Here is a 24,653-nt window from a genome sequence, read left to right on the forward strand (position 1 = left end):
CTCTAAGCGGCGGATTCAGACTGTATTACATTTTTATTTGCAGAAACAAGTATAAATACATATCACTGGAGAAAATCTCTCTTCTTCCCCGTCCCCCTCTCTCCCTCCCCCCCTCCCAAGATGTAATGTCTCTTGTCGGACATCTGACTGTTTGAATCCCATATATAAGACGTCTCTCTCTCTCTCTCTCTCTCTTTTGAAAATTCTATGTTTTATAATATTCTTTTTTATCTTGAATAATTAAAAAATTATGAAAAGTGTAAATATATATATATATATACAATTACTAGATAATATTAATTGCTGATGATCTATGCAATTAGACTTGTTAACAGTGGCGTAACTAAAGGAAGGTGCTATGAGAGCTCGAGCGGCCCCTCCGCCCCCAAGACTTCAAATTAATGACTAAAAATCTCAAGAAAAAATTTTATTAATTTTTAATAATAAATAAACGGTAGTCTTCGAAGATAGAGAAATATTTTTAATTCTCTCCCCGAAAGATCTGGCTACACTCTTGCTCGTTAAAATAAGCTGCACATATATATTCTATTATAAATTGAAATTTTATATGTATATATAATATATAAAATATATCAAAAAAGATTTATTTGCGTTTCTCACAATAGTTACTGTAAATTACGTATTTATAGGATACCAGCATATTGAATCAGCATATACATTGAGCTACTGCAAAATGGAGTAAGTTCAGAGAGACTTCAACTTAATTTCAAGCAATTGCAAGAAAGTATCATTTATAGTCGAGTGACTTCTTCCTCCTGATAGCGGGGCAAACTGCCGTTATATAAGCGAAGTGGAAAGGAGAAAGAATGCAAACTTCCATCAAAGACGCTCGATTAGAATCAACAAAAGCTTGCAACAGGTCAGAAGATGTGTCCTGCATACACGATTGATGGTTCTTTCAACGCGAGATATTTCTTATGGCATTATTGAACGTTGAATAACATTGACGATCGTTTTCCGCTGCGACAATTTCTAAATGACAATCTCAAGAAGATAAATATATACTTGGATCTAATTTACAGACATGTAATATAAACGAATTGTTAATCACACAAGATTTTGAACTCGGACATTTCAATCTAGATAAATATAGTAAATCCTTGTATAACGGTAAGGATCTGTTTCGTATTATATAATACCGCTCTTATGGATTACATAGAGCTTGAAAATTTTTATTATTATTAAATGTTTATTATAAAAAAAAAAAAAGCATAAAACTTGTCTTCAACACCTTATAACAATAAAATATTTTTTATTTTATTTTAAAGCAAAATAAAAAAAAAATAATTTAAGTTCTTCATTGTGTGTAACTTAAATTATGTAATTTTTTATTATAATACATAAGCTGACGAAATAAAATCGAATTTAAGTATAACAATTACAAATTTTAAAATTTTCCTATCGTGTTGTCGAGGCTTGTCACATTTTTTTAATAGAACTTTCACGCTATGCAAAAATTTATTGTGTGTGTGTGTGTGTGTGTGTGTGTGTGTGTGTGTGTGTATTTATATTACAGCTTCGAAATACACTGTTTTGAACTAGAAATTGAATTCGGAGATCTCGCCAGGTAGTTTCGTGTCAATAGTGACTACTGGATATGCAGGAATAACGGAAATCGGCATCGATTCACGGTCGCATCTCTCATACATTGGTATGCGTGTCACAGTGGTCTCGTTGTTCCCGTTTGACGTCCCGCGACGGGAAAATATCACGGATAAAGTAGCAACATATTTGAAAAGCAGTCGCGGTGTCGGAGCGAAAATAACCGAGAGAACGATGATACTGCCTCGTGTATCCGAGAGTATGCACGACAATGCACTTGCGAGCTGTATGTTTCTCCGAGACGACGATAAAAATTTCTGACAATTATAAGAAAAAGAGTTGCGGAGAACGAGAAAGAGAGAGAGAGAGAGAGAGAGAGAGAGAGAGAAAGAAAGAGAGAGGAGGGGGATGCATTAAAAAATAAAAACATTCGACGAAAATATGTGAAATCAGATTTATGTTAATTTTAATATAATGTCAACGTGAATTTTAAATATAAATTGTATAGATGAAATTATCGATTGTTATTATGAATTAAAGTTATAATTTTATTAAAATTATGATTTATGAAATTATAATTTGTAATCTGAAAAAGTATCAAGTTTATTTTTAGTAAGTAATATTTTTCCAATTATAATCTTTGCAGAAAAAGATTACTAATATAAATATAATATTACTATCTGACAAGTGTGTGATCTAAAATCGTTGTAACGTGAATTAGCATTAAATAGCAATGTAAATTAAAATTTATTTCTGTCTCGCGTTAGCAAAAGACATTACTTTGCTTATTGATGAGCTATTTCAAAGTAAATTAAAACGCAGTAAACGAGAGAGGCAATTGTTTTCGGATAACTTCTTCTTCTCGGGCTTCGCATAAAGCTGGACCACGGAACTGAATGATTAATTCGAGAATTAAATTGTCAAAGGAAGCGCTATCGTTATTTACTCTTTTCTTTCATCTTTTGCTTTTTATAATCGGATTCCGTCGTCGGTATCCTCCGATATGATATCTTCTCATTATATCTGAAATTGTCTTTCGCGTTGTTTTTTTGTCTTTAAGGAAATTAGCATTTATCCGTTGGCGGAATCGATTGTGATCAGCGTTACGTACATAAGAAAGTGCCCGCCCGTTTATTACGTTTCATTAAATCTTCGCGTTTGATCGGATTATTTCAATCGCTACACGCTCGTTATTTCAGCATGCAAATGTGACGATAACGAGAAAAAATTAAATGTTAGATATAAACTTAACGACATTTAAAGGTAAGTTTATCGTTTTATTAAATACGTACATAAGAAAAAAAAAAAAAAACTTATCACGCGTTGTAGCGTTTAATGTATGCAAAGAATACTATTCGATATAAATACGATAATAATCCACTATCGTGTAAATTTCTTCACTAAATTTTTTTACGTAGATTTATTACACAGTTTAATAAAAAAAATAAAGATAATGATTATTTAAAAAATACACCGTGTATCAGCAACAGCTTTTAATTTTCTTGCAACATAGAATCAAAAAATATATTTTATTAAAAAGAAAAAAAAACAAATAAATAAAACAGAGAAAACTTTATTCTAAAAAACAATTTCTGACGCAACACATTTCCAAATGAGAAACTAACAAAGCAGGAAAATATATTAATAAATCGGAGAAGAAGAGTATATAAAGAACCTCTCTTCAATTGTAATCAACTTGCTTGGTCATGATTTAAAAATGAAAAAAGAGAAGAGAAAAATACATAAATATTATAATTATTATTAAATATATTGAAAGATTAAAATAATTATCTTCCGATTAAAGAGAGTTCCAAAAAATTGTGCTTGCAATAAACAAAGAGTATGGAAATTTTCGTGACGGAATGAACGAAACGGATCATCTTTATTTCTTTAATGAATATATGTATTTCATTAAAATTGTTATTTTCTTCTTTGTTCTCAATTCTCATAACTAAGTTGATTACACTCGCGGACATTCTCGTTAAACTATTTTTCTTCTGTTTTTTTATCTTCTTGCTTTTCACCTTTGTTAACCGCACTTCAAAGTGTTGCTCCGGGGACTGTATTCTTACAAAAGTGAAAGCCTGTTCCTTCCGTTTGACTACCCTTGTCTTTTACATCCTTTGACTCCACGACATGGCCCGGAAGCTGCTGACTACTTGTGAACGGTACTGATGCTCCGGGACTTAATTTAAAGAGAAGTTGGTTCGAAAGATTTCACTGATTTTCGCAGCTCTTGATTATTTACTAATAACTAATATACTACACACACACACACACACACACACACACAACTAAATATATTATCCTATAATTATAATATTTTATATCTCTTTACATGATTATGATTTATATTATTTAATGCGCACATCGCGTCGTTTCCTTTGATATATACAATATTTTACAATATCGCGTAATATACTATTGAGTGCCGAGAGGTGTAAGAGATTAACAAACTGTTCAGCTAATCATTAATAAGAGTCTGGAAAAACGAAATTATTTGAAAATGTAATTTATGCTACTACTTTAAATATATGTTGATAACTCGTGTGCTGTGATTATTGCGTTCGAGAGACTCTTTTTACCGTAATCATTTCGCGACGTGATTAGACATTATTATTATCTCTATTACACGTTCGGTGTTGTTATTAGCTTGCATCTATGACGAGAATATCACGTTTTGCAGATTTTATTGCCGTCGGACGCATTTTCAGCGATCCACGATGGGTGCATTTCCACGATATTATGTTCATCGAGGCTTCCGGCAACAAGAAATACGCAGTCTAACGCACTCGGAAGGGCGGTGAAAGTGCGTCAGAATGGGGCGACCCACACTTGTGTATGTACCTACACACGAGTGTGCAGTGTAACTCGTTGCAGCGCGACGAAGCTCGACATTAAAGAGCCCCTGGCAATATATCGAGGGCGAGGCGCAGGAGAGCGACTTGGCAGGACCTGGAGGATACGGAGAGCGTAATGTAAACTAATTAGCAACGAGTCTACGTCAATTAAGCCCACTAGAGTGCCTCTCGCGGTGACATTCCGCCGCATCGGCGTCCCGTGCCGTGACAATGATGCACCTACCGGGTACCGGGTATCTCGTGGAGATCGAAAACCATCGATCCGGCCGGGATTCCTCGCAAGCTACGCATTCGATTCAATATCAAATATTTTCTCCTGAAATTTAATTTTTTATCACATAATTGTGCATACAAAAAAAAAACGGCAAAGCGTGAGTTTTTGGCTCGGTTTAGAACTCTGCAATTAGGGTAGATGAGACTATATAGTCCATATTAAATTAATATATGTATGTAAGGGCTAATCGTGATAACATTTTAATCTATATATCGTCTATATTCTACGATTAGTATGATAACTATAGTCTATATATAATATAGTCCATATAGATGACTGTATGTAAGGACTATATGTAATGTTCTTTTTCAAATTGTCTTATTAAAATATTTCGCATCTTGTGAAACGTGAAAGGAGCTATAAATGTTGAGTTGACGTGAGCTGGATGTAACACGCTAATAGGAAAATACTAAAACGGGAAATTACGCTCGTCCTGTGACGTCCGTCGTATCCGCTTGATCGAACGTGGCTCGCAATTATCTCATCTAGGATGAACGGTATCGAATCATGTGCTCGAATTCATGACATGTTGTAGAATACTCGACGGATTATTATTCTGCGTCATAAGCAACGCCGAGGATATTTTAAATTTTCTCATCACCCGTCGTAGTATGATAAAAATACCGTTCGACGATATTTTCGTTCGAGCCTTTAATCGACGATAATGCAAATTCTACTATCACTATTGTGTGTGAAGTTTGATTCGTTCGCGAACGCATCGTTTGCAACATCCCACGCGCATTTCCATCGAAATCCGGCATACCGCACTTTGGAACTTCGGCAACTTCGATCGTCCGAGCCGAGATGCGATTGCGGGATTAATCAACGTTGCATACACACACACACACGTTCTCACCTGGTATATGTATGTACACATGTACGCGCCATTCTCACGTATCGCCATGATATCCGCCATAATCGATACTCGCGTTTGATATATATATATATATATATATATATATATATATATATATACTAATAAAATAGTAGCTGCCTCAATATATCTATAGACAGTCACTATTTTATTTATAATTTGAGATATGATACTCTCGGAACGCGCTGTCACTTATGCATTATCCAACCAGAACGGATGACGTCTTTCCTCTTTCCCGATCGCTCTCACACCGCGAGTCACCAACAAAGTGGATTTATGTGACGGAAAACTTGCCGATATCTGCCTCTCTTCTGTGACAAACATTTTTCTTGAGTGCAGCTCCGTACGTGTAGCTCTCCTCTCTCTCTCTCTCTCTCTCTCTCTCTCTCTCTCTCTCTCTCTCTCTCTCTCTCTCTCTCTCTCTCTCTCTCTCTCTCTCTCTCTCTCTCTCTCTCTCTCTCTCTCTCTCTCTCTCTCTCTCTCTCTCTCTCTCTCTCTCTCTCTCTCTCTCTCTCTCTCTCTCTCTCTCTCTCTCTCTCTCTCTCTCTCTCTCTCTCTCTCTCTCTCTCTCTCTCTCTCTCTCTCTCTCTCCTCTCTCTCTCTCTCCTCTCTCTCCTCTCTCTCTCTCTCTCTCTCTCTCCCTCTCTCTCCCTCTCTCTCCTCTCTCTCCCTCTCTCTCTCTCTCTCTCTCTCTCTCTCTCTCTCTCTCTCTCTCTCTCTCTCTCTCTCTCTCTCTCTCTCTCTCTCTCTCTCTCTCTCTCTCTCTCTCTCTCTCTCTCTCTCTATGTATATATTCAATTTCGCGGGCTGCTGCTATCTAACTAAAAGCGGGGCGGCCCGTTCCATCAAAAGGGGACCGATAAATCAGTTCTGAGAATCGCGCTTTCGAGAAAAGGGTGGAAAATCTATTTGCGACAAACTTCTAAGAGAGAAACCTTTGTTCTCTGTTAAGCGATCGGAAGAAGTGTATTATATTTATGAATTTTAATCAACGGAAGATGGAAGATATTTGTGAAATATAAAAGGCGTTTGCCATATTAATCGCATCTACAATTTTCGATTTTAATTATCATAAATGTTTATTGTTTATGATTTAATTATTAATTTTTCACGTAAACTTCTGTTATGTAAAATATAGTATATTTAAAATTCACATATTCCTTTATGTCTAATATTTCATATTTAGTTTCTTGCGCTCGTTCTCTCTCTCTCTCTCTCTCTCTCTTTCTCAAGAGAATACCAGCGGTAAAATACGAAATATATATTTACATGAAACTTCCCTTTTTATATATAAAAAGAAATTTAATTATTATGTAGATTTAAAAAACTCTGCATGTAGGTACAGGATTTCTATAACGTCAATTTCTATCCCTATATTTCGGAAATGATTTAAATTTTCGAAAAATCACGAAACGTGTGTTCGAATATTTCAAAAGCTCCTAATGGAATGCAAAGGAAGGGACTAAACTCAAAAATTTTAAATATACTTTTATGAATAATCAGACAAATTAATTGATGTAGAGAAAACACAAGTTGTCTTAAAGAAAAAATATGAATTTGCAACGAGCAGTTACATATTTTTTCTTTAAAAGAACTATGTATTTTCTTTATATAAATCTGTGCATAAAAGTATTAAGATAAGATTACCGAACATTGAATGTTTTACGAGATATTTTATATTTTATTTCAAAATACTGTAACTTTTGAGTCTCATAATTCGGAAAATAAAAAATTATTTCATTACAGCGTTTTCGAGATAAGCTATAAGAATCTAAAAGTAAAAAATAAGAGGTTTCCATTTGAAATTTTTAAGTTGGATCCCTTCCCCCCTCTTGCATCCCCCAACCCTCTTAAAAGAGTAGCGCCACGATCGAACATGTGTTTTGTAATTTTTCAAAATTATGAACCGTTTCCGAAATATAAAAGTAGGAACTGACTGATAGAAACCCTATATAAATAATATTTAAAACTGTCTTTTTTTCTCCTAAATTAAAAAATTGTTTTATAATTTTGCATTTTCAATAATTTTATAATTAAATCTGCGCTATCAATTGCAACGATGAATATTGTGAACACAATTGTCATACATATCTTGTATGTGAAAACTCAAATAAATAAATCTTTGTATTCGTAACGTTAGATATAAAGTATGGATTTATTGGACAAACACAGTTTTCATGTTACATAGAAAACTGATGGTGGAAAATAATAAATTTGCCGATAAGACACTCGCGTTAGGTTGAAAGTTTCGCGAAAGAATCCGCGAATATCGCGGATATTGATCGATATTCCTGCCGTTTCGCACATCAAGGGCCTTCCGTCTGGCGGCTTTAAGCTCGTGGCTAATAAGGACTTCATCAAGTTACCGTGAGCCACGGGAAGAGCAGAAATTCAGTATATAGCGAGCGGGATTGCGCAAATTTCGTAGATTATATCGCGAAATTAGCTAATCCGCGCTACTCCGAGTAATCGCGAGTAAATTCCATGAAAATTCGACGTTACAAAATGGATTTCGCGAGAATAAATATAGCCAACAGATTATTCGGCTGCGAAAATTATTATACGTCGGTTTTCTCTTAAGATCGTCTGATGAACACCAAGCTCTCGCAACTTGTCATTTTCAAAATTTGTAACACGTTAAAGACCGCGCGACAGAAAACAAAATTACACAGACATGATTTTCCTCGGAATAAATAATATACTACTTTTTCTGTACGTCGATATATTTAATATCTCTATATTTAATTTCCCTATGTTGAAATTACCGTTTTACCATTTCCAATAAAATAGCCATATCGCACACTAAAGTAGACACAGTATGTACACAGAGATGATCAATTTAATCTAACAATAAGAATTATTACCAATTAAATATTATATTATTTCAATATAAAATAAATAACGAAAATTAAAAATGAATGAAAAATAAAGAGAGTAAACAGATTTTATCTCTGTACATTACAACTTGAAGGTTATCAACATAAACGTTTAATTAAACTTTCATAATAATACAACATACATTTTAATATTCAATTTAATCTCATTATTCATTTGTCAGTATAATTATAATATTAATAATCACAATTGCAAAAATTATTGCTAGATCGTTTGAACTCTTTTTTTTTTTTTACTATACTTGACTTTTGTTTTATAATTGTTTCTCGTGGCGTTCGCGAGAGAAGCAAATGATTTTCGCGTTGACATACCGCGCCTAACGATGGAAAGGGGCGAAGAACAAGCGGGTCCACGCTGTCTAGCCCTGATGGATAACGCTACAAGGATGACGAGATGAGGGATGGTGGAGGAAGAGTTGGCGCAGTGAGTTGGCAAAGAGGTGCTTCGAGCAGAAGGAAGAGGCCGAAAGAGGCGGAAAGAAGGCCGAGGAGACGGCGGCGACGACGACGACGACGACGACGACGACGACCCTGCAAAAGGAGACAAAGAAAAGAAGACGAGAGAGAGAGAGAGAGAGAGAGAGAGAGAAGCTGAGTGAAGCGCGGAGAGTGTTACAATAGCTTGCAGATTGGAGAGGCAGACGTACAGTCCCTGACCTAGCTGCGTACAGTCTCTCCAGAAGGTTACGGCACGAATGTCACGTGAAATAAGCACTCTACTGCGCCCTCTCCCGCCTGATCAAACCGCTATATTACTACTTGTACAAATACGCGAATATATCCCGTTCAAACGGGGATCTGTTCTCCGGTGGTTCTCAACCTGATTGATCCAAGCTGCTCGCTGTACGAATCATCCGCTGTAGATTCACGGGAGATCAGATTGATAGCTTCAGCTGTGATATGGATTTACGTCGAGCGTAAGCTGGCGCGATCAAACTCGTTGGAATACATGTCGACTGTATAGGTACTGCATATGTACCCCTTTCGTGTCACAATCAGCGATAAGGTTAATGATGCTGGCTTACTTTTTCGGTACGAAAAATCTTGTAACGCATTCAGGGTGACAAAAAACATTGTTTAATATTGATTTTGTTTTTTTATAATTTGCACAAAAGGTGAAACTTTACTTTTGTCGTACTCTTGTATTTTATTGTAAAAAAAAAAATGTTTTCCATCTTATCACATCCGAAATCGGAAACTCTTGATTTTATCGACGACGATTCGGAATATAACGGCATTGGAAGGGGAAGACAAACTCATTGCTGTCGCTAAAGGATTGTTCGCTCAATTGTAATCGGCAAATCCAGATCGAACTTGACCGCGGCACTTATCGTGCCCGCGAAATCAATCTCGACGATTTCGTATGACAGCCCAAGCGAGCAATGCAATTACCGGGACTATTATCGGCTCCATTCCGGCTCCTTCCGGCGAGAGGGGAGGGAGAGGGAGAGGGAGAGAAGAGGAGAGGAAAGAGAGAAACTTGGCAGCGTGAGACTCCCTAGCGTGATCCAGGCAGACCCCGATGCTCCTCTAGCTTTTAATTTCTCGCTTCTCGGTTTCCGGTTTCGCGTGGTTTGGAAAAGTTTCGAAACGGAAGCTGCACTCTTTCTCTCCCTCTCTCTCTCTCTCTCTCTCTCTCTCTCTCTCTCTCTCTCTCTCTCTCTCTCTCTCTCTCCACCGCTTCGCTTCGGAGAGATGCTTTGAGCAGCAAGAAGAAGTCCGTCTCGAGGTCGGTTTGGATGCCGTAGCTCTGGGGCGTAATATTGATCATGGCGTAGGCGAGAGGGAGGGCGAAAAGGGGAGAGCGAGACGAGGGGTGCAGGTGGGGTGTCTGCGCGCCCTCTCTTCCTCCTCCGCCTCGCTTTCCACGAAGGCGCAGGGAGAGAGAGGGGACGAGAAAGGGGCGCGAGAGGGGAGAGGAACCAGCCGAAGCGTTACAACAGGCCCACTATACTGCTGCATACACGACGGATATACCGGGTGTTCGTTAAAAGAAGATCTGTCTTTTCGGGAGTCGCTGGTCTGCCGAAAGACATTTGGCTTCTATTTTTCTTCTAACCGCGAGAACAGAGAAAATATTCCAGAGATGTATCCGTATTTTCAGAAAATGAAGTTACAAAGATTTTGCTGCGACTACAAGCATATGCTTTTAACATTAATAAAGTTTTCACATTTTCTACGCATTTTATACATCTAAAGTCATAATATGTTGGGAGAAAAAAGTTGACGAAAACAAAAATAAAGAAAATTTTTGTCATTGACAGTTTAAAAAAATGCTTATAGTGCTGCAGCGAATTTTCCATAAAAAGAAAGATTAAAGATTAGATTAACGTAATCCATTTTCTTAAATAAGATTGCAGTAATTAGAAATTTCCTGAGAATTAAGTGTATTCTATATACATACGTATATATGTACATATAGTCATAAAAGCACTGGATGTCTCTCTAGTAGGATTTTCTTGATAAATTTGAGGGGAAATCGAGTTTTCCCCTTAATGCAAATGTCGAAGAAGATCAGATTTTTTGCATGTTTCAAATTTTTTCCATTACACATATGTTTGTAAGAAAATTACTCCCGAAAAATTGAAATACTATTAAGATATTTAAAAATTAAAATTTCTTGAAAAATTTAGTTTTATTAACATTTTATATATGTATATAATTCTACGATATTTAACATGTCCGAAAGGTCGAGGTTTTTTTAAATTTTTTCATTTACAACTTGAAAATTATCGATGACTTCATATTTTTGCAAAGGAATGATTATCCAAATTCGCGAGAGAGTCTGCTTAAAGAAAATTTAAAAAATTTTCGATCGTTTTAAGACATCCTATAGGTATGGCGTTTATACGAAGACGTTAATCATATCTCATATTAATAAGATATGACTCTATCGTCTGACAATAGTACTCAATTACTGGTCGCCCTGTATATTATTATCCGTACGGGAAACATCACTTCGCAATGTACATTTTCCATAAAGCGCGTCGCTCGTTATCCACGTTAGCCGCATACTGTCAATCATCGAATTCTCAGCGAAAACCCAAGCTTTATTCCACCTTTCGTAACGAGTTTTTCCGGCTGAGAACCGCTGGGGCTGTTTCAGTCAGGATCGAAATGACAGTCTGGGCGAGAGGCGCGAGAGCTTTGAAAGCTCTCCGCTCTTTGTCACTCCCTTTCACTCTCTCTCTCTCTCTCTTTCTCTCCCTCAGTGGGGAGTTTCTGTGCAGTACGATATGGGATATCGCGCTCATGTATGCACACGTGTATCGAGCGAGCAAACTCGCCCGAGTGTATACGTAATCGTTCGAGCGTGTGGGTGTGTGCAAAAAATTCTTTTATGAGAGAGAAAGAGAGGACTTACAATACACAGTCATACACACAGGTGGAGGCCATAGAAAAGCCCGTCTGGCTTAAAGGGTCAAGTCTCTCGGACCGCACGTGAGAGAACCGCGAATTATCATTATTGAGAATAAATCTTTTTTCAAATACTTCAGCATCTAACGAATAAGAAAGAGGGGAGAAGGAAATAATTTTGAAAACAATTGTCATGAAATCATTTCTCTGCAAATTTCTCCTGACGAATTGTGTGACGAATCTCTCTCTATTATTCATTGACATTACTTTTTATGTAATGTTTTAATATTTTTTTTTAGATGATATATTTATTATTCGATAATATTTAATTTTTAAATATATAACATTTAAATATCATCATCCTTTTACATTAATTAAATACATTTTATTTCAAATTTTATCTACTTGATATAAATTAGTGACATTGATGTTCAGTGCTAGCGTGTGTCGAAGAATAAGCAATATATTTAGCGTGGGATGAGAATATAGTGACTTTGTAAGTAGCAATTCTACGTTGTATTGTAATTTTATGTGCCGATTCATTTGATTTCTCTGCTTTTTTTTATAAAAGTAATACTTTTTTTTATAATAAAACAGAGAACAATAGAGAGAGAGAGAGAGAGAGAGAGAGAGAAAGTCAACGAAAAATGACATAGAAAAACAGGCTTAAACGAGGGCTGCAGCGACCGAAGAGGGTGGATAGGCTGTTCAAAGGGTTGCGCAGCTGCCATAGTCGAGACCTCTCCAATTATGGTCTCGACCTCCCCGCACGCCCGCATCGCACGTGTGTGAGCGTTGGCGGGATTTCATTAATTTTAATGAAATATTTTTAACTGTCGTCGGGGCACAATGGCAGATCTTTGATTCAGGTTCATGAGGTTCAAAACCGTTACGTGTTCACAGGCCTTATATTTTTGACGAAATTGACAATTGCAAAAATGCAGCAACAAGAGAAACGTAATTATTGTGAAACAAATAAATCCAACGGCCATTGTCTAAGAAAGAGACGAAGAATTTGATAAATAATAGCAGCATGGATAGAGAAACAAGCGCAAGGAACCAAAATAACATGCAAATCTACTACTATTACACGCAGTCATCAGAGAGAATCCGCGATGAGTGAAATCCTAGGGAAGGAGATGGCGAGCATAAGCGCGTTGTTTACGCATGTTGGAATTGCGTCTTCTTCACCAAGTCGATGCAAGATCTCGCGTTGCTTGCGTACCTACCTACGTGAGAGAAAAGAGGCGAGAAATGACATTGCAAGCCTGCTCGGAGACGAAACAAGTTTTATCATCACGGCTCGCTGCATCGTTGCACAAACGCTCGTGCGGATGAAACAGAGAGAGAGAGAGAGAGAGAAGAAGAAGAAGAAGGATTAGAGCGGTTCTAAAGCTTTTAATTGCGCCGCGTCCTAGAATTTAAATGTTTGCCGGAAACACGAAGCCCAGAGGGTCTCGCTCTCATCTCGCTCGGGCAAGACACAGCGGAACGACGATAGGAAACTTATCGGTATGCCGAACACGCCGTACCTCTAAACCATCTATTAACATATTTATGATGTCTTCCAGTTTCTGCGAGGAAAAGAGAGAGAGAGAGAGAGAGAGAGAGAGAGAGAGAGAGAGAGAGAGAGAGAGAGAGAGAGAGAGAGAGAGAAGGAAGTAGCTTACGCGTTCGACTCCCCAAGGTGCATATTCCTTCGCGGGACCTCCGCCATGATCGAATGGGATTAAGCCATTATCGGGCTTGTATTTTTCTCCGTTGCAGGAGATCGCTTCGCTCGAAATTAGCTTTAACGATCGAGCAAGTTCCCTTGCTTAATATATCTTTTACATATCTATTGATTATACGACGATTATGATATAGATATTTATTTATTACGTAATTCAACAAATAATAATTTCTCATCCTTTTTCTAATACTAAAAATAATATGTACAATTTTGACTTTTAATTTTAATCGCTCTATTACGTTACAATTTTGAGAAAGTTATGGCTAAAATTACAGACAAAAGCTATTTTAAGGTATTTTTATGATTAAATATGGAATTTATTGCAGGAAAATCATGAATTAAAATATTCAACATTTGTCAAATATTTTTCAACATGTTTATTCAAACTTGAGGATTTTCCAAATACGAATTTGCGATGCCAAAATTGGCAAATTCAAAATAGCGTAATCAATAAATTATGCGAATAATAATCTTTTTTTAATTTTGGCATTCACTTGAATTATATTGGTTATACTACTGTAAAGTATTGTACATGGCTCTTTTTGCAAATTTAATTGCAAATTTCTCTAAACTATAACATGTTCGAACAGTGTAAAAAAGCCACGAATCAACGCATAATAAAATAACGATAAATGATTAGATATTCTCTTTTTTCGCGGAACTGTACTACCAATTTGATTAAAGTCTTTCTTCCTTTTTTGAATTTTATCTTATCATTCGAACTGCGCGTGAAATAAAATTTGAACATAGTGGAAATGTACAGTCTTTTCTATCTTCTTTCTATAAAACTATAGAATTAGAAAAGAAAGTTCCGAAAGAAGCTTCTCTCGCTCACGTATCTTGGTCAGTGATATCGGCAGCCGGTCGCTGAACTTCCGTTATGGGAAAACGAAAGTTCGACAGGGGGGAAGGGGGGCTTTCAAACTGTGACGCTACGTGCGAATATATCGCCGTGTTATGGTTTGGTGCTTTTGAACGGAAAGTTAAACACGGAGTGGCAGGCAAAGCGAGCGTACAAAGTACACTTTGCTTCCTGTTAGCGGGATTAATAACTTCGCCACAGCTCCCCGAGACTCCTTCCATCGTCCATAGTTAGGTTGTGAACAGAAAATTATGTCCCCGCCAACGAAATGTCGCTCGATAAATCATTATCATCGTTCTTTCATAATAATTGATTGCCGGAAAAAACAATTGTAAAAAATATGCCCTTATACATATAAGTCGTCGAAAGAATTCCCATATTTATGCTCAGGACATCTCACATAGCCCTACAGCACAAAATATTACTGAAATATTGCATAAATATTTCAATATTGCGACATGTTACAAATATTGCATCAATATTGTGCAAATATTATAAGTTTAATAATTTATGGGAGATGTTGCAAAATATTACTTTTATATCATAATAAAAACACAATTAGTAACATTAAATATATATTTTTCTATCAGCTTAGTTTCTGAAACAATCTTAATACAGAAAATTCAGATATTGAACTAATTGTTTAAAAGTCGGACAAACAAGTATGATGCAAGTAAGAAATATAATAAATTCTGCGATATCTTGTAAATATTGTATTTACGTTGCAGAAATATATATGAAATACAATTTGAAATATATCAGCATTGTTACAGAAATATTGCACAATGTAATTTGGGAGCGGACATATCTATATTGTGGCAAACTGTAAAAAATATTGCATGTAATATTTCAATTTTGCAAAACAATATTCCCGCAATCTTCCATTCCGCAATATCGTGCTTTGGGCGTAATTGAGTTTTCTCGGAACTCAAACATCCCTTTTTTTATAAGATGGAGCAGTTTATTTAAAGCTTTATTTCCGAAAGTTTAGGATTAGTTTCCGATATAGATATACATAAAGTCACCAGATGATACATACCAGCTGACTTACCGCCATGTCAACAAAAAAAAATATATATATATATATATATATATATATATATATATATATATATAACGTAGCTTATCTCGACTACCGCGCGTTTTGGAGAGCCGGGGTTAAGCGGTGTCACACGGGGCGGTATCGGCATGAATGTTTCATGAAGCCGTTCGCTCCCGCATACACGCGCGCGGGACCGCACACGCACGTGCGTGGCCGTGTTTGCCGGGACGACAATCCGGCGAACGCGCGCCTAAATCATTGTCACCTCACTGATTGGCCGGTGTCCATGGTTCTCGTAAAAAAAAAAGTCCCGACAGCGCTGACTCGTCACATATCTCGGCTTTTTCGTGCCTGGACGAACGTCCATTTGTATTTTACCGCGGAAATAGCGACTCACGGAACGAGCGATAATTTAATTCGCCTCTGCGAAAATTTGAAGAAATTATCTCATTCCCTGGAGGATTCGCCAAAATAAAATTACGTACTTACTGAAGAATTAATAAACGTGTATCACTAGTAGCTTGAAGAGAGAGAGAGAGAGAGAGAGAGAGAGAGTCGTCTTTAAAGGACGATTGCTTTTTAATATATTTACATACTTTAGGTATGTTTTTATTTCGCTCTATATTATTTTTCTGTAGTTTGTATTCAATTTGCAATAATACAGCCACACATACGTGTGGATTAAATCCTTTATATTCATTTTTAAAAATCAAAAATTTAATTTAAATTGCAAATATATATATACATATATATAAAGTAATTTTTGAAGAGCAAAAAAAAAAAATAAATTATAAGCAAAATCGGGCGAAAATAAACGATCAATTCGTCGCGCTCGACGCGCTTCCGATCGACGATTTTGGCAGTTTTAGGTCGGCTACACTGTTTATTGAAAATATGCCGGGCCACGCGATGTCACGTCAAATCGGCAAGCGATTGAAGACAAGAAAATTGATTTCGCGCGCTTTCGGCCGGGAAGGAAGAAAGTCGAATTCACACAAGTCTCGACACAAAGCCAACCCTGGAAATAGATTGCGCGAATCGCGCGCACCGTTGCAAGCCTTTTCAGAATACTACTTTTGGAAGTACTTTCGGAAGAAGGATACGGGACCGCTGCTGTTCTTGACAACTTGCGCGCGCGCGAAGCTTGGCGAACAATGAAAGGATGTTGAAATTTGCGCAGGAAGGTGCATATATTGTAATATATATATATATATATATATATATATATATATATACCTCGCTGTACGACAGTACAACGAGATCTGTCTTGTGATATTGTGGAGAGTTTTCCTCAAAGTTAATCTCACCTTTATCGTGTTTGCGCACTGAATGCAACCGAGTAATTCTCAAAACTCAACATTAACATTGAAATGAATATACCAAATATGGACACGTTAAATAAGAATCTAATGTTTTGTATAAAATATATGGGGAAATTCGTTACTTTCTTTGCCCTAAATATCAATATATTCGAAAAAAAACGGATATTCTTTTAATAGCAATTTTTATAGCCAATTTCCTTAACAAAGATATTGAGGTATCAATAATTTTTGAGTTACAAACGATTAAAAAATAATGGTAAAGTTTTCCGCAAATTTTGTGGATTTAAAAGTTAATAAAATTATATTTTTTTCATTTAATTTCAAATAAAGTTTAACAGAATTTAATTTACTTTAATCAATTTTTTAGATTTAGTTACAAAAATATATGATAAGAATAAATTAAAACCTCCTTCTATTAATCGATATAAAGTTCAATCAACGTATTATAGTATTTATTACAAAAATTTTAGAAAAAAATCTGGTTAACGATTATTACATAAAAATAATATAAGTTTTCAACACGAATTGACGTTACTACAAGAACGATGATTTAGCCTTTAAAAAAATGTACTTAATATATCGTCAATGTAAAAAGATTCGCTTTAAATTCAACGAGGAAGGGATAAAAAAGTTGGATGCGGCCGTTTATTTCGCATCGTCCGGAACGATCCGAAATTGCAGATCCGCTCGATTGATCTCGGATGAATATTTAAGCCTGTGTGGCACGCTAACGTATCCTTTTTGCTGCCTTATTTCCCCTTGATCGTTATCCTTTTGCACACACGCACACGACACACACACACACACGTTAAATCTGTATCACTAAAAAGAGTAACTTCAATAACATGTATCGACAACTTTCTCATACAATTTCTAAATCTACGTGAATTTATCAGAGAGCAGAAAAAAATCATAGAAAGACCACTCGCGATTATAGTAATTATACAATACATATTTTACGGTAAATTAAAAATATGATGAGTTTAATTATGTAGGCGCGTTGCGCAATTTAAATCGCGTTCATTTCACCTTGCATTATATCGTTATTTAATGTTAAAAATATCCAGCTTAAACCATTTTCTATAGCTTACGTCCTCCTCGCTCGTACGTTTGCGAACTTTTTCCTAGAATTTTTACGCCTGTACATATTCCACTGATATATCGTCGCACACCTAAACGGCGAGCCGCTTCGTACGTAGTGCAAATTAAATTTTATCGGCCAAGTTTCACCGCAGGAAATATTAAGCGCGAGTCTATGCGCAAAAATTACATCCGATAAACGGGTTAACATTTTTCGCAACAAGCTTCTCGCATCTCATTTATTTCGCTAAAAAAAAATATGACAATTTATCGGCAACTTTTTTAGAAAAAAAAAAGAGAGATGGAATACACAATATATATATATATATATGTGTGTGTGTGTGTGTGTGTGTGTGTGACAAATGTATTCTCGATAAATTTATACGAGTATAAATTATTCACGAATATATATACAAGTCATTTTATTAAAGCGAATACTATTGCTGGAAAATAATTAGCAAATAATGTAAATTGCATAAGCATCCTTTCTCTTTCTCTCTCTGTCTCTCTCTCTCTCTCTCTCTCTCTCTCTCTCTCTCTCTCTCTCTCTTTCTTTCTTTTTTTCTCTCCGTGTACCATAAACATAATTCTCCTGAAATTCCAGCCATCTAGTTTCAAATCCTGGAAATACCATCTCTCTAGAAATCAGTGATATTATATGAAATATTTGCATGTGTATATTTCTCCCGAAACGATAAATGTAAATGTCAGAGCGCAATTAGATGATATATTTTCTGAAAATGCACTTTACGTTGAAGTTTCTGGTCAATCTATCAATTTCCGCGTATTATTGCATTAAGGTTTATTTTTATTCATCAATTATTCTCCCATCAAAATGTCATAAAAAGAGGATAATCAATGATAATTCTGTGACTAAAAGACTAAAACGGGAAATTCTTTCTGAATCTAAATAGAATTTGTCCTTTAACTTTTAAAAATCACAGAATTGATTTTATTTTTGTTGCAAAATATCAATCTATTTTTATAATATATATATAATTATATGTAATTTATATAATTATATATAATATATATAATTATATATAACTATATATAATTTTTCGCTTTTTATATATATATAAACGGTGGTATATATTAATCTTAAACCCTTCGGCTTTCCAATATACATACTCTATACTTGACAAAATTGATTTATCATATCAAGTCATGAATTGTTTCCCTTTCATCCTAAAATGTTTTTAAAAATCTTATTCTAATATTATGCTATGTACACCGTATACGAATCATAGTTTATGGAATTCGTTAGCCGATTTCCGCAAATGGTAGTTTCCAGTCGCCGCATTGTTAAATCCACATGAGCTTTCGAACGGCATAAATCACATTCTCGGGGTTATATCATACTACCCAACCAAACACAAAGGACGTACAACACGCGACGAATCGTCGAGAGGTGTGCTGGGGGAAATTCGAAATATACTCGAGCGCGAACTCGAGGAAACGAGTTGCAGACTGTCGCGACTGATAAAATTATAACAGAGAACATCAATTCTAATCAGAAGAATATCAGATAAACCTCGGATATTTTACCGAGCTTCATAACTAATGAGAAATATAAAATGATACTTTGCAATCTTTATTAACGAGTCTTTATTTTGCAATATAAAAAAGTGACAAATAAATGGTTTCTTTTTTTTTTTTTTTATATGACCTCGATATATGCAACATATGTTATATATGTACATCCGAATAATACAAATTCCATGCAATACTACGCAAAAAAATTAAAGGGCCACTTTTTTCCATATAAAAGAGGCCAATTTTCAAGTAGTTGTAACTTTCTTAAAAATAATCGGAATAAGATCAATAAAGAAGCATTTCAAAGCTTGAGGTTTCTAGTTTTAGAATTATTAAATGAATTTCAATTCTTTCTATTCATTACAAAATTACATTGTAAGAAAGCGACGTCCATCGATTGAACAAATTGTTCAAAAGTTTGTCCAAGAATACCGAATTAAACAAAAATCCTAGCACAAGTTCATTAATTGGGCGTTAAAGAGCAGCGTTTTAGTTTTAATTTCTTTTTTTAACGATTGTTCTATGATTTTTTTTCGCTGAGATTTTCATTATTAAAGCAAAATAGAGTTATTGACTTTGAACGCTTATAACTAGTGAAAAAATGATCGTACAATAATTATTAAACAAGCAATTTAAAGAGAAAAGTTTACACTTTAAAATGTTGCTATCGTTTTTTCAATCATTATTCATTTTTAAAGCGTAATTGTTACTTAAAAATCAAGTGAAATTTGCACTTTTTATCTTTTTTTTTTTTTTATTTAAATCAGAGGAAAATTAACGAAAAAAATTCTAAAATTTACATAAACTCTATACATTTACAAGTAAAAAGCGGTTACTCGTACAAAAGGCCGAAATGTTTTTTTCTGTATATTTCAAAAACTTAAATTAATGATTATTGTAAGTTACAACTACTTGAAAATTGGCCTTTTTTATATGAAAGAAAGTGGCGCTTTAATTTTTTTTTGCGTAGTGTTACGTATAGTTATGAATATCTGAAAAAGAGAGAGACGTGTAGCATTGTTTCTCTTTCTTGTCATCTGATGGCATATTATTAGTATATTTACAAAAAAGCAGAACTAACAAAGCTCCTAGCGATCGAAGTTTCAATTAAAACGAAACAGTAACAACGTATCTCGATTGAGGTATTTTCAGAAATAAAATAAACACGTCATGCACCTCATCGTTTGGATCGGCATTACGTCACGAAGTCAAGGAAACGGCGATAGGCCGCCGTTACGCTGGAAAGAGAAAGGGAGCGAGACAAAGACCGAGAACCGTCAAGGGGGAGAGAGAGAGAGAGAGAGAGAGAGAGAGAGAGAGAGAGAGAGAGAGAGAGAGAGAGAGAGAGAGAGAGAGAGAGAGAGAGAGAGAGAGAGAGAGAGAGAGAGAGAGAGAGAGAGAGAGAGAGAGAGAGAGAGAGAGAGAGAGAGAGCGAGTGAAAAAGGATATGCGGGGGCGAAGGAGGAGAGGAGAGTGGGCGCGAGAGAGATGTGACGCGTGGCATCACGTGGTGTATTGATCGTTGCGCAGCATCCACGAGAGCCATTCCGGCTGCCAACCTTCCTACCTACCCCAAGCATTACTATCCCTTTCCCTCGCGTCCCGTCTGCAGTCGCTTCGCCTCACCCCCGCTCTTTCTTTCCCCATCACCCTTTCCATTCACTCGCTTTTCCCCTCCACTCCTACCCCCCGCGCCCGCGCCCCCATTCTCCGTCGACCTCCGCTTCTGCAACTGCACCCCTTGCGTCCACCATCCCTCGCCGTCGTGCTCCTCGACCCCTCTTGACGAAACCCCGTCAGACATCCATCGTCGTGTATCCAGCGAGTTAATTATTAAATGCATCGTCGTGCCTACTCCCACCTTCTCACGGCGCACACCCTCTTTTCACCCTCATCAGCTCGCATGAAGCCTCTCTTTCTCTTTCTCTGTCTCTTCTCCCGGCCCCCCCGCCCCTCCCCCTTCCTGCCGCCACACCCCGGCGACAAGACACGGTTCATCTAGAATTTTCGGCTCGCGCTTCCGTGATTCGCAGGTTTAACCGTCAAAGCGAGTGTAAAATTGCTTTCATCACCTCTCAACTGCGGTCCTAAAATCTGTCAAATGTATGTATATGTTAAATTTTTTTAAATAATTTTCTTATACGCAAGGAACTGTGTTCAAGACCTGTCAGGCGAAACTCATTACGAGATTACAAAATTGAAAAGCACAGTTTTTTTTTTACACGTTTTCATTTTTCAGATTAAAAATTTAGCGAGAATTTGCTCGTCAAAATTGACAATATTCAAAATGACATTGTATAAAATTGTTACAGCGTAATATATATTTTTTTTTTTTACCGATTTATTCTATTTTCCCAAAAGGTGTAGTAATGTACAGTAACTTGAAAAGTTTCGCTGACGGAAAAAGATGAAAAATGATCCGACATTTATCGTTGTGCACGTAGACAGTGAACTATTTAACATGTCAACTTGCTTTAGAAAGTCCATGATACGCTTCGTGTTTTATTCGCGATACAACTTCGATTGTTCAGCATCTAGTAAATATCAAAATACGAATGATATACGTCCTTTATGTATGTATATACAGAAGCTTTCTAGCAAATGGATTCTTTTATTTCGAAAGGCATTATCTATTTATTATTAAATATGACCAGGGAGAAAATGATTATGCATTTCTTTTATATAGGCTGGTCCACTTGAATCGATCATCTTAAATTAACGGCCTTGTTTTAGATGTGAGAAAATACATACATACTTCAGACACACAAATATATTGCGTATCAAATGTAAATAATGGAAGTACATATTTTCTTTTCCTGACAAAAAATGAAAATGTGATAAAGTAACGATAAATTAATTTGTTGTTAATATCGCGACGTGTCACAGCTGTTGTAAATACTTTTTTTGCAACCGCGGTATATAATATCGTTGTACTTGTTTAAATGATGAGTATTGACTTGACCCGATTTCAACGGAAATATACGGGGATGTATTTACGTGAAAATGTACGTCGCCAGCCACGCGTGAAACGGTCCAAATACGGGGAGAGTGATCGCGTATAAATTTTCGCACGGCGTGGAGAGACAGAGAAAGATAGAGAAAGAGAGAGAGAGAGAGAGAGAGAGAGAGAGAGAGAGAGAGAGAGAGAGAGAGAGAGAGAGAGAGAGAGACAGAATCGCAAATTAATTTTAATCACAGGGCGCGACACACAAAACCAAATCCCCGTTGGCGATTAGTCATCGAGAAATGACTGAATTATCAAATTTAGCGCACGAATAGCACGCTATTCTTTTTATATTAATTTTTGTATTTTGTGGATGTATAAACTTTTGCGTAAAATGCAAAATTGATAGCAAAATTAAATGTTATCTGTTTGTAACAGTCATAACGTATGAGTTAATTGCGGAACAAAATAAAAAAATATATATCTGGATTTTGTATCCGAAAAAACAATGATCGCATACAGAGAGTATTCCTCGCCCTCCCCCCTCCCCTTATATATTTTTTAATAACTAAATAATTTAAAATCAATGCTTCCATTTGGAGTTTACTTCAACAAAAGTTTTGTTGAAGTATATATATATATATATATATATATATATATATATATATATATATCTTTGTAATAACTGAGCTTCAAATAAAAATTTCACTTTCAAATTGGAATAAATTCAAAGACGTAAAGTCAATTAAAAAAAAATATAATTTTATTATTTTGTTCTTTGGTCTATAGAGAGTTTTAATTCATTACAAAAAGAAAAACCTTTCCTTTTTAACAGCGTTGATAAAAAATCGAAATTCCAAATTAAAGAAAACTGTCATTGAAAAAGAAACATTCGTTGGAAATACGAATATGCGTAGCGTTGAAAAATTTCGCCATTTTACATATCGCAGCATCAATTGTGGCGTATCATCAGTCTGATAATTGCGAGAGCTGTGTTTTAGGTCAACCAGACGCCAATAGGGAACACACGTCAACTACAGGTCATCGGTGTACATGCGCACTCTTACCGAGAGCTACTAATCAAAGTGCCACAACATTGTATCGCACCCTGATGCCAAGAACATTACGCCTCTCTCTGATGCCGAAATGGCCAAAATGTTGCTCGTCACAGAGACGACAACATGATGTATCCTCATCGTTGCGCGAGCGCGTAAACATTAAATTCGCCATAACGACTCGCTGCGAATCAATTTGTCCGATGTTTAGAGGTGGATCTTATCAAAGGTGCGTTTCGCATCAAAGCTTTCTACTCTACTAAAGCTACTCAAACCTCTCGCCAATTACGCGACAGCCATCATCAATCATACGGCGGGTATCGTCGCTTTTGCCAGAGCAATTTGTTGAGACAGAACATGGTCTCTATTTATGGAGAAAATATGACGATATCGTGATAGAGCATGAAATTCAATGAAAGAAATCGAATGAAAAGACAGCATATTAAATTGATCAACTCGGCGCATTAGTAATATTCAATTATTACATATCAATTTTTAAGATTAATAATAAGAGAGGAAGAGAGGAAAGCAGTCCCCTCCCTTTCTAATTCAAAATAAATTTCTTTTTAAATGTATGTTTATAACAAACGTTTCTTGATTAATTATAAAGTATTACTCTCTGTTGTATACTTAAAAATTTATATTTTCAGAATAATCAAAAATCAGAATAATTTTAATACTATAATCCTTGTAATAGAGTGTGTGTGTGTGTATTATTTTTCTAAGCATCAAATATTTGTTTTTGTTCCTTGCATAATTTAATTTACAAAGCTATCGCAAATTCTTCTTTCGTGGAAGAGTAATCCACGTAAGCTAGAAAAAATCCAAAAATCCAAAAATCCCCCAAAAAACTCGATAGAGAGAGACAACAGCAAGTAAACCTCTGATTGATTACAGATACGTGTATACAATAAAAACGATCAGAGAGCGCATCTACCGAGAGATCTACGAGAGATGCAGACTGTTCCGGTAGAACAAAGAACAAAGCTGGTTACTCACCCCCTCAGGCCGAAAGCCCTCTTTGCCAGCTCCAGCTTGAAGACACTCGGTCAAGAAGCAACGGAAGCTCGAGTCTCACCTCCTTATGACGATGCCTGCAACGAAAGAAGGGCGATACGGTCTTTAGATCCAGTAGTCGTAGGTTTTTTTCTCACTATCGCGACACTGCCGTTGTTAACTGTGCTTTCTTATGTGACGGTAAGAAAAAAAGGGGGTTAAGAGAAAACGAAGAGAAAGAGAAACGATAGGGATTCTCCT

General features: G+C 36.0%; 1 protein-coding gene across 1 annotated transcript in view; it reads right to left on the reverse strand.

Annotated features, from left to right (window-relative positions):
- Mub (poly(rC)-binding protein mub) overlaps nt 1–24,536 on the reverse strand; it is a 111,725-nt gene extending 87,189 nt beyond the window's left edge. Inside the window, exon 1 of the mRNA XM_072909494.1 lies at nt 24,396–24,536. The gene's annotated coding sequence lies outside the window, so the exon portion shown is untranslated. The remainder of the gene's footprint in view (nt 1–24,395) is intronic.
- Between the last annotated feature and the right edge of the window lie 117 nt (nt 24,537–24,653).

The sequence above is a fragment of the Anoplolepis gracilipes genome, chromosome 17 (genome assembly GCF_047496725.1).
Source record: "Anoplolepis gracilipes chromosome 17, ASM4749672v1, whole genome shotgun sequence".
Classification (NCBI taxonomy): domain Eukaryota; kingdom Metazoa; phylum Arthropoda; class Insecta; order Hymenoptera; family Formicidae; genus Anoplolepis; species Anoplolepis gracilipes.